General features: G+C 38.1%; 1 protein-coding gene across 17 annotated transcripts in view; it reads left to right on the forward strand.

Moving 5' to 3' along the window:
- Window positions 1-16,835, forward strand: part of ZBTB20 (zinc finger and BTB domain containing 20) — a 432,215-nt gene that overhangs the window by 47,603 nt on the left and 367,777 nt on the right. For all 17 annotated transcript variants that reach the window (XR_014945328.1, XR_014945329.1, XM_085545034.1 and 14 more), the window contains exon 2: window positions 7,858-7,917. The gene's annotated coding sequence lies outside the window, so the exon portion shown is untranslated. The remainder of the gene's footprint in view (window positions 1-7,857; window positions 7,918-16,835) is intronic.

Raw genomic sequence — 16,835 nt, forward strand, 5'->3', positions numbered from 1 at the left:
ATAATACTGGTTACCTCATTATAAAGGATTTATGGATATAGTGACAAAATGGACAACAGAAGTATAAAAAACTAAAATATGTTGATTACTTACAATATTCCTGACTTTTTGATGAGGTTTCTCTGATTCACTGGAGTACTGTGAGCTTCAGAGGTACCTGGAGGTGTCCCTTGCTGGAAGGTTTTCATCCTGGGAAAGGTTCACTATTCTGGTTCATTGCAAGGATCATTACCTGAAGTAGTTCAAGTAATACGAAAGTTAAGAACTGAAGCCACTAGACCAAATCCATTCTTCATCCATACTTCCAAGGTAGTAAGAATTGCATTGGAACTGCTCTACGGGTCCTTTCATGCAGGCCTTACTTAGATGAGGCTGAAGAATTCTCTTTATACAGCCCTTGCAAATGCCTGTAGGAGTACTTTTCATTCACTCTTTAAGTAGAGAATGAAAAGCAGTATGCTTTTCCTCACAACTAAAAGATGAAGACGAACAAATACTCCTTTCCAGGGGTAAGGTCTGAATATCACTACCTCCAAAACAGACATCTCTATAGTGAGATAACTGGCTGCTTTACTCAGAACTGCTCTCCGTCTGTTCCAGGAAAACCTGAGTCTGCTTTGGCTGTTATGGTCATTTGGAATGACCTGCTGCTCATGCACAGTACATCCTTCACTGGGGCCTCCAGCTAACATCGCTTAAGAACACGCGGGAAAGGGGCTGCATAATTCATGAGGTTGTATACAGCTTATCTACAAACCTAGTGAAAAAGTGGAAGTGCTTATAAACTCAAAGAGAAGTCCTACTTTTTCTTTGTGGGTTTGGTAAAATATGAGAGGTTTAGGGGATATTTTCTGTGTATTTGGACAGAGTTGTCTTCACTGAAAGACTTTAGCAAACAAATTCTCTTTTCCTTTAGCTATGCAGCTTCTAAGGCCTCCAGTGGAAGATTTGGAAACAAAAGTTAAAGGATGGGGGGGATATTGTGTGTATACCCCCTATTCTGCCTCTTTTGTCTAGACACTGTAAACTAGTTTTTAACTCAATTATCATATACTCTTTTATTTTCTCTGTATGTCTGATGCTTGTCCTTATTTTCTTATAGTGGTAGGTCTGTTGAGAAATACATGTATTACTTATGCTTTTTTTTCTTTACGTGTCAAACAGAATTATATAGCAGTACACAGTAAACAGTTCTTACACAATGCACTAAATATTAAACTTAGAGTATAACCTGCTAATAAAACGTTGCTAATACAAGTAGGCCACCTAAATTGGAGACTGTGACAGTTCTGTGATTAAATGCCTCATGTCCTGAATTGCACCTTTGGAAGGGTTTGGTAGGAACAACAAAATGTAGTACATAAATACTGACAAAATTATTAAGATATAAAACCAGTAACAAGGAAACAAATTAGGGTGGACCATGATAATCATTAGGAGTAGAGGATATAACATATTATATTTGTACAGGTTTGTAGAAGTATAGCAGAACTATCAGTGCACACCTCCTGAAAGGAACTTGGAACTCCTCTTATATTCAACATGTCACCAGGATAGACAGCATCAAATTAGCTCTGAGTTAGGTAGCGTCAACAGTATATAGGAAGATGGTACATAAAAAAGGTTGGGTATGGACCAGTTACTTGCAGGGCCATCATCATGGACCTGTGATATTGGGTTTTTTTAGAGGTGCAGGCAGGGTTTGCTTCAGCGTGGTGTCTTTACTGAGTGGAGAAAATGGGCTTTTTCCTGACACAATATTATTCTTCACTGCAACGCTTCTGACTGGAGTCTTGACCAGCAGATCTGCAGAAACAGGAGAAGGTGCATATGCCTCACATGAGTCTTATTTTCACTCGGATGCAAGTTAGAAACAAGCCATCTCATTTACTGGTGAACACATGAATACAGGATCTCTTTACTCAGACTTTTATTTCTGTATTTAAAGTTCCATCAGGGTTCAGTGAGAGGAAGGTATTTTGGGGTTATAAGAGGTGTGTATTCTTCAAAACAGCACCACCTCTGGAAATACAAGTCCACACAGGCTTATAAAATATCTGTGTTGTGTCCTAGAATAAAGTACGTATTTCATGCTCTAAAAGTCTGAGGTTTGTAGTTGAAAAAGATTAAGTAAATAATTCAGAATTTGTTGTGTTTACCTGTTAATAATTAAGCAGGTTAGTCTGTGTACTTTTTATAGATGCTGAGCTTTATTTTTATATACTTGGCTCACATTCTGATTTAAACATTTGTAGATGTTTCTGCTAAGGAGATGAGAGAAAAGTCATCGAGGAGTTAAGTGTTGCTGTGGTGGTTTCACCCTGATGGGCAACTAAACTGCCATGCTGCCCTCGCTTCCCCTACTCTAATGGAGAGTGGAAGAAAGTATGATGGAAAAGTGCTCAAGGGTTGTGAGAAGGACGGGGAGATCATTCACCAGTTACCATTACAGAGAAAACAGATTCAGCGTAGGGAGACTGATGTCACTTGTTGCCTGGAACTAATCAGCTATGAACCAGTCACTTACCTCTGGAGAGGAGAGCTGTCATCTTTATTTCCCCTTCTATTTTCCACCTACCTTATTTCCCGTGCTTTGAGGGAATTAAGGGTGATAATGATTTTTTTGGACAAAGGCAGATACATTTAATTCCTACTTTCTGATGCCCATAACTACGGATAGAGGAGTCTTTTATTGTTGTAATGTGGCTTTTAGTCAACCTCAATCAAGGAAAAGTTTCAGCCTCTTTTTGTTTCAGAAGTAAAACCGAAATTTGGAGGGGAAAAAATAAGGTAATAGGCACATCATATTTCTGTTTTCTTGAGTTGTGAATTAGTTACATTCTGGTGAAAAGTGCTAAGCTGACAGCTCTCGAGTCTGAAATCTTCTTTGTCATTTGAGTAGGTACAGAGAGGCCAGCAGCAGCATGAGCTCCCCTCACAGATATATTTAGAACTGTTCTTTGTGAGACTGCGTCCTGTGGCAGGTGATAGTTCAATTGAGTGGATCTGTCAAGGCATCTTTGTTTTCAGTGGTCATAAACAGGCCAATAATTTCCCACTTTCCTCTTGAATCTCTTTGTCTGTTTCTTGGGGCTGGGGGAGAAGTAAACAGTAACAAGAAGAAAACATGATTAGCAACGAAATAATTCTGTTTTACACTCAGTAGTTCTCAGTTGCTGTTTACATAGCCCAGACCTTAGCATAGATTCAAACAGAATGAGATGTGGGTTTCTATTTTTTATTTTTCATGCTGCCAGGCAAGAATTCACCCCACTGTTGATAACATTCTCTCCCCACCTTATGCAAAGTCATTGCCTCATTTTTGGAATGTTTGAAGTGTTTCTTTGGTCTTGGCACTGTAAGATATCATTTGATATTTTCACTCCCCTTTTCCAAGGGTGAGAGAAAGCACAGGGTATAAGAAAAGTCCATTGAAATGATTGGCATTAAAAGACAAAAGCTGCTGAAATGTGAGAGTGATCTTTGGTCTATATATTAAAAATCAAAGATGTAGAAAGACTGTTTATGTGAGAATTAGTAGCCTGATTTTTGTTGACAACTGAAGCCTTCATCTGTTACCATGGCATGTTTTATTTCACTGTCTGCATTGGTATTTCCTTCTGAAGAATTATATATGCTAGTTACTAGTACCACTAATATTAAAAATAACATTTGCCTCTCATGTTCCAGGCAATGTTTTCTGTTTAAGTTGAGTTAAATAAAGTTAAGAGGAGATTAAGCTGGTAGGCAGTGCTACAGGTACTCTGCTACTTCCCTTCCTCCATTGCACTAATTTGCCTTCAGGGGTCATTTTGTTCTTGGCCTGGACAGTTGATCTAAGTCTTCTGTATGGGTAAATATGGGCAAATAGTTCTCTTTGAATAGAATTTAGAAGTGCACAGAGAACTTGAATTGCTTTCTAGAAGACTTTATTCTGCATTAAGCAAGGGACTGGAACACTGAGTATTATTCTTTAAAACTCTTCCCTGCCAAGAAGCCAGTTCTTACCCAGTTTGTTATCTTATAGTCAGTGGTCTGTTTTTGGCAGTTTTCATGTAGATATTTTCTAGAATCTATGATGAAAGTTAAATGCTAGTCATTCCATTTATTTCTTCCCTCCGGACAAACAAGCTTTTCTAGTGGAACAAGTTATAGGGATCACAAATCTAGTTCTCAGTAGACAGAAGTCCATATCACAGAAGACTTTACTACAGTCAGTAGTAATTGGTCTGTGGTTCTAAGTCCAATGGAAGAGAATGAATGAGCCACAAAAATCTTTCTATGGACCCTCAGTTCAAGGTAGAGGGACAGCAATAAGCCTTAGTCAGTGAATCTTCTGCTGCTTGCAGTACTCTCCTGGAAATGAGATGAATTGAAACTCTCTTGCCAGATTAGGTTTTTTTTTCATAAGCAGTACATTCACACTCGAGTCTTGTTTCAAAAAGAGTATTGCTGCCCTGCATTGTCCATTTTGTTAAGGGCATACTTTACCCAGTGTTCGTGAAAGGTTGACTGAACCTAAAAAGACCAAGAGATTTACTGGTAGTCTCACAGTGAGTCATTGTTTGAAATTCTTTTGGCTGCTGTATTCTTAGCATTAATCAACAGTGATTATTTTCATCTACTTGCTACCGGAGTTTAGTTTGCATATATGATGACTGTTTGGGAAGAATTGAATTGGAATAATGCTAATATAATTTATCTTATTCTTTGAATTTTACTGTTTGTTTATAGAGCCTTAAAATGGGAAGATCCTTGCTCAACTGTCATCCTATAATATCTTCTATCCCCTCGGCAAAAGCTCCATAAGCAAGAGAAACATAAATAAAATTTATGCATTCTTGACATACTCTTGAATGGAATGTAGTTATCTTAGTTTTACTTAATTTGTTGATAATTCACCGAATAGGATTTTTTTCATTCACAGCAAAAGTCATAAGGCCATGCTCCTTATATGGTATTATCATAAAGAAATGGATGAGTATATATAGTTCTTTCCTGTTAGCATTTATGTACTGTTGTTACTGTAGAAGCAAATGACACAGCAGAAGAAGCTTTTTTAATTTAGAACTGTTTATGTTGTGCATTTCTATGTTTCTTATCTTTATGGTAGATCTTTAACTAATATACTTCATCCTTGAAAACACTTTTTTTTAGAAAACTATCTCAAGACTCTGAGGATTGTGATATATTTTGTGACCTTGAGGCCAGCAAGACTGTCCTAAGCCAGTGCTGCAGGATATTCACTTTTGCTTGGGTACACAGGGCTTATATTTCCAGTGGAACTGAAGTGTATTTCCTGAGTTGTATGCATAGTTTTTTATGTTGTCAGATTTTGAGTGCATTATCTGAAATAATTTGAGTCACCAATAAGCTGTTGCTCCAACTGAAACCATTAGATGTAAACACGGAGATTGGAATTTAAAACAAAATGAACGGCTTCTAGTTTTAGATATATGCTCTGTTAGTGTGTTAGTCTAACAAGTGACTAACTCACATGAAAGTCTTGATTAACTCATATCTCATATAAAAGTAGTTGTAAAAACTATGTGGCAGAAATGTTATCACTTCCTAAATTTGGATATACAGAAATTTGGAGCAGATTAATTAAAAATAGTGAAAATCAAGATAAGTAACCATTACAGTTACACTGACTTTTGCGTAGCATCTTCTGGTAAGAATTTTAACTAAGAAAAAGGACAGGTGTTTGTCATGATTCGTTGTATGAAATCTGAGATTCCAGTAGACCAGAGAAGACCTGAGACTTTTGATTTCACAGAGATTGAGAAGATAATATCTAAGCTTCGCTGTAGGCCCAACTGATCAATGAGTTTAAAATAGAGAAGATTTTCATTCACCTCGTGATCGGTTTTCCTGTGCTTTTTTTCTGCTTTTCATCCATTTTGAATTCCCCAGCGTAATGCACCCTTCTAGGTTCACCCATGGCTCACCCTGTAGAGAGATTCAAGCCATCTCTCACTGCAGCACGTAGTTTGCCAGCCAGTACAGAGCATTTTGTTAGATGAGTTAGACATTAAGCAAACAGCACAGCTTCATACCTGCTAGTATCATTTAAATCAAACAGACCCTCATGCAATACATCTAACAGCATCTAAAGGTCAAAATCTGATCCTCATTGCTCAATATTTTAGGCCTTCTGTTTTGCTTTATTCATCGTCAGTGCAGAACTGTCAGATGATTTGAGACTGTGGTTGTGTGATGTTGGAAAGTGCTACCAGCTGCCGTCCAGTGTGCCTTTTCAGTCTGTGATAGACCTTATGAAAGCTAAAGCACATGCTGCACAGCCTTAGTTCCAGCAAAAGAAATCATCTTCCCTGAAAACAGTGAAAGACTCCATTCAGCAGCCTATGCTGTGGAGGCTAATGACTAACCCAGGAAGGCTGGGGAGGTGCCCTCAAGTGATGAACTTAGGTCATGGTTTGTTTGTTGCAACTGGAGGTAGAAAGCTTCCAGAAGACAAAAGGAACGCTGCAAATATGAAAAGAAGTTGTGAGTGTGTAGGCAGGAAGGAAACAAAAGCACCTCTGTAGTAGCAGGAGGGTGGTGGGAAGTCAGGCCTGGAAATGATGAACCGGAAGGCCTGCTGTTATTGCATTTTCTTTACCTCGAGTAAGCAATGCTCTGCATGCTTTCCTTCCTAATAAACTAGGTTGCTTCAAAGAGCAGTTCTTTTCTGTAGCAGCTTACTTTTAGCAGGTAGCAGATCACAGGTCCATTAATACAGCGAATCATCTGAGATGCAGGGAAACAAGTTTATGGCATGTAATCGCTGTTGAATCAGTTCTTAAGTTTGATGGAGGGGTCAAAATCTCAGTGATTAAAATGTCTGTATCTTTGAATAGAGATCAAAAATGTCTGTATCTTTGAATAGGATCAAAAACCATCACCACTGAAGGATTACAGAATACTGGTAAGCTTAGTTAGCCCATTTCTGCCATGGTTGAGCTGGTAATTGGGTTGGCCATGGGTTCCTAGGTGGAAGTTGGGTACTTAAGGATGATAAATAGATTCTGCTGCTCCTGTGAGAAAGCTCAAAGCCTGGCTGGACTGTGCTTGGGAACTGTAATCTGAGTGAATGTCTCATAACAGGATTTGGAAACTATGCTGGTTAGGTCCCTAGGCCTTATTCTGAACTGGTGGAAGTAAGGTGCCCAAGTCTAATTTGTGATGTCAAAATATTCCTGTTTGGTAGCCAGTCTGTCAATTAGTGTTATGCAGTACTAAGTCTGCTTTTAATTCTTTTTCAAAAAGCAGCCTATGGAGAGATTTTCTGATCATTTTAGTCACTGAAGCCAATTATAGCTGACAGATGGAGGGACATTATACATATTTTCTGTTTAAGAAAAATTAAAGAACCACTTTAAACTCTTGAACTTTTAGAGTATTTACTTGTAACTTTTTCCACAAATGCATTTGAACATGAAACATAAGTGGCGAAACTTTGGTTGTGACACCCATTTGTTTTTATCCCTGGCTGGAGTTAAACTACGCTTAATGGAAAAAATAAGTGTTATTTGTTTTCTTAAGCATGAAGTCATATGAGTTGGTCCCTACTGGATCGGTGTTCAGTTGTGTAACTTCTCTCTCTGAAGTATGCATAGAATGCGATGTGTTGTGTGCTACTACATTTAGCTTATTTGTTTGTCACCCGTGTGCTAAATGTGAATGTGCAAGACTTTGTTTCCTTCAGGTCGCTGTATGTTGATGTATATACAGTGTTCTGCTCACTTCCCTCACCAACTCCTACTTATTTGACTGTTATGAAAACTCAAAAGTGTTTTGTGTGCAAATCTCTAAACGTAAGCTCTAATATATTTCTTTTTTTTTGTTCCACAGCTGCATAAAAAAGAAGTGTTGAGAGCTGCTCTTAACCCTTTTGGAGCCCGAAGTCAAAAGGTAAAATTGAATGCTACTTTTTGGGTTTCTGAAGATGTTGGTAGTGTAATTGTTTGGAAATGCTATTTCCCTATCACATTTGAACTGAGATTTCCCAGAGCAGGGGTACAATAAGAAGACTCAAAATATTATTAGATCTCGTTAAGAGCACCAGCATATCTGGGCCTAAATTATGCAGGTAAGTAACAATTGGTAAACTGCAATTATGTGTTTTACTTAATATAAAAACATTGGCGTTGGGAGTCAGTGGGACTTTCGGTAGAGTTTAATATTGCTAAGGATTTAATGATTTTTGTCTCACTATAACTTGAGAGTTTTTATGATATATGAAGTTTTTTTCAAATTACAGTAAGACAAATCCTGTAGCTCTTTTCTCAGGCAAGAATCCCTCAATGGGAGTTTTGCCTGACTGAGAACTGAATGAGGTCTAAATAATTAGCAATTAAAATATTCAGTTATTGTGCTACTGTATATAACAAAGCACTGGAGGTATTAAAAATTGCTAATCTCCTCCTTATTAAAATGTTAACTGCTAAGCATAATACAGCTTTGCATTTTCTATCATTTGTTCGCGCAGTTCATTAGTAGAGGTGAAATGTTTGTGACAAATAGTCATTTGAACTTTTAAGGGATTGACTTTGTCGAGCAGAAGTGTGTATTGAAGCCATGATTTTTTTAGTCAAACACTAAATAATGTACAGAGAATAACTTCTTGTGTAGAACTTCTGAATATTTACAGAGCAAACTAGGTGGTAAGCTACTTGTTGGTAGGTGGAACTAAACAGTTTTAGGTATTCAATTAGTATTTGTTTTCATCATCAGCTTCTTGTAATGAACTCAAACAAAGAAAGTACAGATTAAAGATTGTCCATAGAGTATACTGGGCATGTAATCTGCAGTGAGAGGGTTGGGAGACTAGTATATGAACAGTTCAGTAATAAGTTAAGAAGAAAAGTCGGTGCATTTGTTCAATGATGCATCCAGTTCAGTTAATTAGCATGTGAACTGTTTTATTACTGAGCTAGTCAAAATGAGGACCAGACTGTTCTCTCACCCTGTGTTACTGTGCAAAAGAATAAAAACGTATATCCTGTCTCTTTTGGCACAAAGCAGCTGTAGCAAGATGTGATGGAGAGTGAGAAAGGAGTGGTGAGAGAAGGTGATAACTAGTAGATGAAAAAGGTGAATATAGTATTACTGGAATAATTTGGTGGTGGGTGAATTTCCCAAGGGAAGACATGCCCCCGAATACTGTTCCTCTCATAGCCTCTCCCTGGAGTAGATTTTGTTACCTCTTATGCCTAAACATTTCTTCTAATCTTTCTGAAGAGCCATTCTAGGCCTGGGCATTTAATTGTTCCATGTAATGCTGTTGACAATTCAGGCCATGACTCTGTAAGGATTTACACGTGTATTTCACTTACAGCATTATGAGTAATCTTATTGAAGAAGATGAGATTAATTGCAGGACATAAAGCTAAGCATGTATATTAGTCATAGCAGTAAAAGAGGTGTAGTTTTATGTATTAGTTTGTGTGGAGTGTGGAAAACTTTTTAAAGATCCATAAATACATTGGATTTTCTACAGTTTGTGTGGCAGTTAAGGAAGAAGTAGTTTGTAACAAACTAAGCTTTCCTGCTTGTTCACCAAATCCACAATTTTGTCAGGTTCTCAGCTGTAAAGTGCGAAAAAGAATAGACTGCCTTCATTTTCCTTTTTACACGCACAGTTAAGATCATCTCATTTCTAGATGGAGGTTTATAATTTATTATAGAGGAGTGAAGAGGACAGAAATCAAACAGGAAGATATGTGCTTGTGTGGACTCTTGTTTGTAATTTCATCAGATTGGTACGCACCTCAGACATTTTCTTTACTGATAAGATATGCAAATCGTTCTGGAGCCAGCAGCAATACTTTCACCTGGATGTTGAAACTGACAGGGATTTTTAAATCAAACCTCAACAACAACTTGTATTTTAAAGCTGCTTTTCAAAAGATATAACCAAGTGCAGGTCAGTAAGTGCAGAATTGTTTTCATACTTTACTTCGTACTGTTGATTTTCCTTCCCTATTGGAGAAGAGTTGCGGGCTTACCTGTGAGTGCTGGGTGTAACTATGGGCAACAGTGCAGACGAGCTATCGGTTTGTGTGAAAGTATGTACAACAAAAAGCAACGCAGCACAAAAATGAGGAGACTTAGAAAATGAGATTCACTGGAGGTGATATCTCCTGGTTTTCAAGATGCCTGTATTGCACCTCCCATACCTTCATGTTGTCTGTTTATTCTCTCTTTTTAGTTTTAGTTTTATTGCACCTTCAGTTTCATTGTGTCCTTAATTCAGAACATGACAGTAGAAGCCTGTGGACCCAGTGGGAAGTTTGGGTGATAGCTCTTCCTTGGGGCTGAGGGCTGAAGTTGTTCAAAGCTCTGGATGTTAGTTGGGGTTTTGTTTTTAAGCTTGCATATCATCACAGGGGAAAGGGTACCACTGAAAGTACAGCTTGAGATTTAAGTGTTAATCGTGTTTATTTTTGGAATCTTCAAGTCAAAGTCCACAGCTTATGATGGGATAATGGTTGAACCGCGTGCGTTTTCCTCAGCCTCAGTTCCTCTTCTTCCACCTGTGAATGTCTGCACACAAATGTATATTAACTCTTCCAATATAAGAGTGCCAAGGGCTTTTACGTAGAGCTTGTTTTCTTCTTTTTGTTGATTTACTATGTGTATTTATTAACCAGAAAGATATCTGAGCTGTAAACACTTAACAAAGGACAAAAACTTTTGCATTCCTGTTACTGTTTGTAAGTATATGTGTGGCTGTTATGAGAGAAGAAGAGGTGATTGCTGAGATTATGGAAGATTGCAGTTTGCTTTTAATGACATGCCTACTTGTTTCTTGTTCAGTCTCTGCATTTTCTTATAACTCTTGGCTACTGTGTCTAAATTCTCATGTATTTCCCACTCTGGTCTGCATTGGTGAGGCCTCACTTCGCTGTGTGTATTATAAGCACCAATGTATGAGAAAAACATAAAAATTCCAGAGAGTGTCCTAAGGAGGGCTTTAAGGTGAAGGGTCTGGTTTCTAAAGTGAAGAATCTCATATGCTTTGTGATTCCCATAGGTTATGGGGTCTCCAGAAGTACACCTTGTGGAAAAGGACTTCCCAAATTCTCAAGACTTCCTCCTTATGCAGATTCAGACCACTGAAGAACATTTTGTTTATAGCATCTAACACTAGGACCTACACTGATGTTGTAGATACTTAATTCCTGCTGATTTGAGCAGAGGCACTTGAAAGTAATTAAAGCAAATGAAAAATCCATACACAGAGCAAAACCTTTCAGGGGGAAAGTGAGTTTACTGAAAGAAAGAACTCACTTTTTTTTTTTTTTTTTTTTGCTAAATGCTTTCTTACAAGGTCGTCTTAAATAAACAGTAAATGCTCTTGTTGGAATGGGAAAAAATGAAGCTCGAACTTTGATTTTGTTTTCTGCCATGGCTGAAGAAGTTACATCGTTGATAGGTAGAAAAGGCTGAATTTGGTTTCCCAAGGCTGACAACGTGATGTGATGTATTGTCTCATTGCAAAATGCTGAGTGAGGTATCAGTGAGAGAAACACAGTGGGTATTACGGTATGTTCACCCTCAGTGGACACATTGAAAAGAATCTGTAAGATATAGTAGAATTTTGCATTTTTGAACTTTTTCTTTGAAGGAATTCCTGGAGGGCTGTGAAGTAAAGCACCAATGGAGGGGAACAGCCACGATGCTTTTAATTCTTTTTTTTCCCCCTGATTGGCTGGAGGGATATTCATAGTTTAGTCTTTCAACTGAATGGATGCCCTTTAACCATCTGATCCAGTATTAGTACCAAGACTGCTCTTAACAATGCTGATACTTGCCAGTTGCCATTAAAGTTGTTTACTCCATGCTGTATAGAAAATAATTGCCTATAGCTGATACCAATAACTTAGCCTTACCAAAAACTATGTGTACGTATTAGATAAACAGTGATATTTGTCATGTTTATTCAACATCAAGCTTAACAGATGATCTTTCTTCTTGCAAGTTTCTTCCTTAGATGCAAAATCCAGGAGGGGAAATTCATCTACTTTCTTATGTTGGCATTATAGATTAGCTGTTGTTTTCTTTTTTCCTGTGCCGAGTTTGATTCCAGGGATCCAACAGCATTCCAGAGGGATAGGAGAGAGCAGCGTCGCAGACTGCACTGCTGCTGCTCTACCTGCCATGAATAATAGCCCACTGGGCTAGTTAATCATTACGCTAACTTTTTCCTCTTCCTTCATTGCTGATTGCTGCCCAGAGGACATGGGTTCCAACAGTCCAGCTGTCAACAGAAAACTCAGTAGTGTGTGTATTTGTTTAGCTGCACATGTATATATACATATATATATGCACAGTGTTTCGCAGCAGATATTGAGGTAGAACTAACAATGCAAGGGCAGTGTATGCTATTCTATACAAAAATAAAAAGTAAGAGAGAATGTTTTATTTTGGTGAAGACACTTGCAGTTTATCTAACCAGCATACGAGTAGAACATGTCCTCATTTTGTGCTGTATGACTGAAATTGCAGGGTGTTAAAACTTTTGTTCTTCATTGATTTGGGTTGATGAGATATGAATTATAAAAAGGAATGAGTGGTAAATCTTCTATCTGGTGGTACAAGATTTCCTCTTCAAAACGTTAATGTCTCTCACAAAGTTCCATAGGTAAATCTTTCACTAAGTAGTATGCTGTAATCCCTTCTAATCTCCCTCCTTCCTTCTTTGCCTTTCCTTTTTCTCCCTTCCTTTCTCTCTCTCAACATCTCCCTCTTTTCCTCCTTAGCTCCTCTTTCTATAGGTGGGCATATGTTTGCTAGAGCTGATTCAAATGTTTGTATGGTGACACTATGGTGGGGCCTCTGAACAACTTTCAGTGTGTCTCATTCAAATTTGCAAACTGTCCAGCTGAGACCATGCTAAGTTAGGCAATATTATCAATAGCAGAGCAGCAGCATTACTGAGTAGCTCAGTATTGTCAGCAGTGTGAAGGAAACCCTCTCTTCTTCCATTACCAGCGAATTAAATAGCAGACAATGAAGTGGGAGACAGCAAGACATGAACAGTGGTGTGAGCTGGACCATTTATTTGTCAGCAGCAAGCGTGTCTTAGTGCCAAGAAGATGATACAGACCATTCTGACTCTGGAAACAGCTCTGAGCCCATTTCAGCTATTCCCTCTGGTTGTTTTCAGTCAAACCAGTATCATTCTTATTGATATGAATAGGATTTTGGGGATCATACATGTCCCTTTGCCTCCAGAAGGCATGTCTTGACAGTGTGGCAGGGAGAATTCACGTAAATAGGCAGAGTCTGTTCTGAGAGACAGGAAGGTGAAACTTCTGTGTTGTTTTTTTTCTGCAGGAAATGAATATTGAAGAAAATTAAGAATTAAGAAGCATTGCTAATCAGTCACTTGTGGCATGTTTTCAATTCCTTAGGAATTTTCTTTTGACTTTTTAATTATCTGAGTTATGGTCCTTTGCAGAAACCGGACTAAAAACCATTTTCTGTCCTCTGAATTAAAATGTTTACAGTGATGTTTATAGGCATATGCAAATGTTCTTTATGAGATGGCATTGTCCCAAGATCTCAGTGCCCATTTATAAGAGGTTTCTTGTTAGTCATGTTCTAATGATTTGATTGGTAGGTGGTTTAAAGTCCTGACTGCTTGCCTGGCATATACCTTGAGGCTCCTTGAGATTCTGGAGGCTGCCAAACTGTAGGCATGATCCTCAATGAAGACTAGAGAAACTTATTTACATGAGTCTTCAAGGGAGAATGTCTTAATCTCTGTTGAGACAGAGAAGCAGAGATTCTTGAAATTCATGTGGAGGTGATTGAGCTTCTGTAGATCTTGGGGAGGAGGGGAAACACCATGTAAACAATCTCACCTCCCTCCAGGGCTCTTCAGGAAAGTGCGTGGTGTTTTATGCAGCCAGATGTCTGGGGAGGAGAGCTGCGCAGGTTTTTGTATTAATGCACACATCCACCTTTCTCTGAAGGAGATCTGCTTCCTATGGGTTGGAGATCTCCCTGTTGAGTTTTGAGGAGTCAGTTACACTTGAACGTACACTGAACTTCAATGTCCTGCAGGTAAACCTTTTGTCTCTAATTCTAGGAGTTCAGTACACCAGGCTGTTACCCAAACTTTGTTTATTAAACTGAAACTCAGTGGTAGGTGAGAAGCAACATCAAATATGCACTTTCCTAGTACTGACCACTTGTGATAAGTGCTATTTGCATTATCTAGTTGTTTTTTTTCATAGCATATGCTTGAAATTTGATTGTTTAAATTTCCCAGATCCTCAGAGTTCTGTTGTTTTCTTTAACTCATAAAGTTATACCACCTGCCGGATTTTATACTCAAATGCTAAAAGGACCCTTCCTACTTCTTCTCCTTTCTTTGATAGAAATCCTTCCCAGTTCACTGAAAAAAATAAATAAATACATGTGCATGTAAATAATTTTCATGTCATAGTGCACTCCACGTTTATTTGAATATCTGATGTCTTAAATGGTGAAGAGAAGAATTTACTGTCACTTGGAAAGCAGGTATCTTTGCTTTTCTGGTATGTAGCTGTTAGTTTTGCAGCATGGTTAGGCTTGTGTTTAAATGCTTAGATCACATTTTTCTTTCTGGAACACATTATTGAGAGGGAAAGACCCCAGATGCAAAATGTCCTTTTTTTATTAAAATCCTTATTCTGAACATTGAGTAATATCAGCGCTGAGGTTATATTTTGGCCCACTGGAGAATTAATACGTGTAAGCTGTAACAAAGAGACCTGAGCTTAGGTTTTGATGCCTCAACGCTCAGAGCATGTTGTTCTGGATTTAGCTTCCAGAATCAAACTTTTGCCTTCAGATAAAATCATACTTTGACTTTGACATTCACATATTTGGGTGTTTCTTAACAACAAGAAATGTGATTTAGCTGAAGGTTCCCCACCACCACCACCACACACACACACACACACACAATTTTTTTAAATCATTTTTTAACTGGAGTTTTGTGTTTTTTTTTTCTTGAAGTCTTGCCAATGGCAAAAGTAAGGAGGGAATGTGTGGACTCACGTGGAGCGCTCACTAGGCCAAAAAAGAAAACTAAAAAGAACAACCCTCCCCTAAGCTATGTCTATGGAAACTTCACATCTCTCTGATATGAACAGAATGCAAGATTTGCTTCTTTACTGCTTTGGAAGAATCAAAAGAGCCTTTCCATTTACAGAACAATTTCTGTGTGTTCTAATTCAGTTTCTCACTGGAAATCAAACTGCTTTTTCTTTCTTTTTGAGGCATTTCTCTTGCATGCTTAGCCCTTCATGTACATGCACACAAAAAAAGCACACAGATTCATGCATCCTAGGGAATTGGAGACTTAGGAAGGTTCGGTTTTCATAGGTTGTTATAAATATGTATTAAAAAAAAATTCCCATTGCATGTATTTCCCAAGGGGTGATAAATGAAATCACAAAGGAAAATGCTACAGCAAAAAGTAATGAAGCAAACTAAAATCTGGATTATCCTTTTAGGAAGTTACAGGCTCAAGTATCAGCATGGCACAGAAATGAAAAACGGAGCAGCGGGAGTCTTAGCAGTGTTTGGGTCTGAGGTTTTGTTTTTGATGTTCTTCTAGCATGAAGTTACAGTACGATGTTGGCACGGTCTACAGTTGTCTCTTGAATCTTTATGGTTCTGGAAAATACCTGCTTGCGAAATACAGTTGAGATAAGAAGTCTTCATTGTTTTGCTTAACTTCCTTTAAAGCATTATTTGTTAATGCAGCTTTAGATGCGCTGAGCAAATATAATCACTCCCGGGGATGATTGCTTTAAACTGGGAACAAGTGCTTTCATTTTTCCTATTTAACTTTTCTTTTTTGCTAAGAGGAGGGGCTTAGGGAATGTCTGTTATTCATTCCCCCCCTCCCCAATATACTGCATACACTAAAATACCAGACAGTAAAACTTTCTCTTAACACAAAACTGCTATTGTTTCAAGACTGTTCTACTCCCACAGAATCTGTGTTGAAACAGGTGCCTCACTTGCTTGGCTTTCCTGGAGCACTTTCATGCCTTAAAGCACCGCACATACAGTGCACAGTGGCACTATTAACAGTGCAGAATGAGGCTGGGAGAAAAACTCATATAGGGGCTGCACACCTAGGTGCACTTAGTAAACAGAGACAGTTATCCTCATTAAGCATAATTAAACCTAATATTGACTGTAAACTGTTAGTTACCTTAAACTTCTCTGCAGACATTGTGGAGAAGGGATTAACTTAGCAGATAGGTACACTAATTACTACTTTCTTCACATTAAAGTTGCCATCAGGAAGGCCTATATTCATAAATAAAACATAGTAGGGGATGAGAGACTGAGAAATATGTAAATTCATTTGCAGAAAAAAGACCAAATTAAAAAAAGAAAGTTGAGCGATGCTACTGGAAGCAAAATGGCACTCTAGCTAATTACCATGAAAAGTATGATAAATCATGGACGTGTATCCTTGACTTCTGACTGATAGAGCCTGCAGAGTGCAATCTCTCATGCGTAGCTGCCTCTGACTGATTTAAACCCATACCACTATCGAGTTTGATGGGAAAGCACAAAAGTGTGTTATTTTATTTCCTTGGGTATTGTTGCTACCTCTTTTTCCTAGAAATGACTTGCAATTATTGTGAAGATACAGCCTGATTTCTTGTCTGCAGAAGAATTGTTGTTTGATGCAATTGACAAACAAAGGCTCTGAAGATGGTCGAGTTATGTTTTAATAGCTATATTTCCAAATGCAATTGATCTGGTATATGGAGACAATTAGAGAAATAAAATGTAAAGGGAGGGGCTGC

This window comes from Coturnix japonica, chromosome 1 (assembly GCF_054131305.1).
Source record: "Coturnix japonica strain WE chromosome 1, WE-NBRP24, whole genome shotgun sequence".
NCBI lineage: Eukaryota > Metazoa > Chordata > Aves > Galliformes > Phasianidae > Coturnix > Coturnix japonica.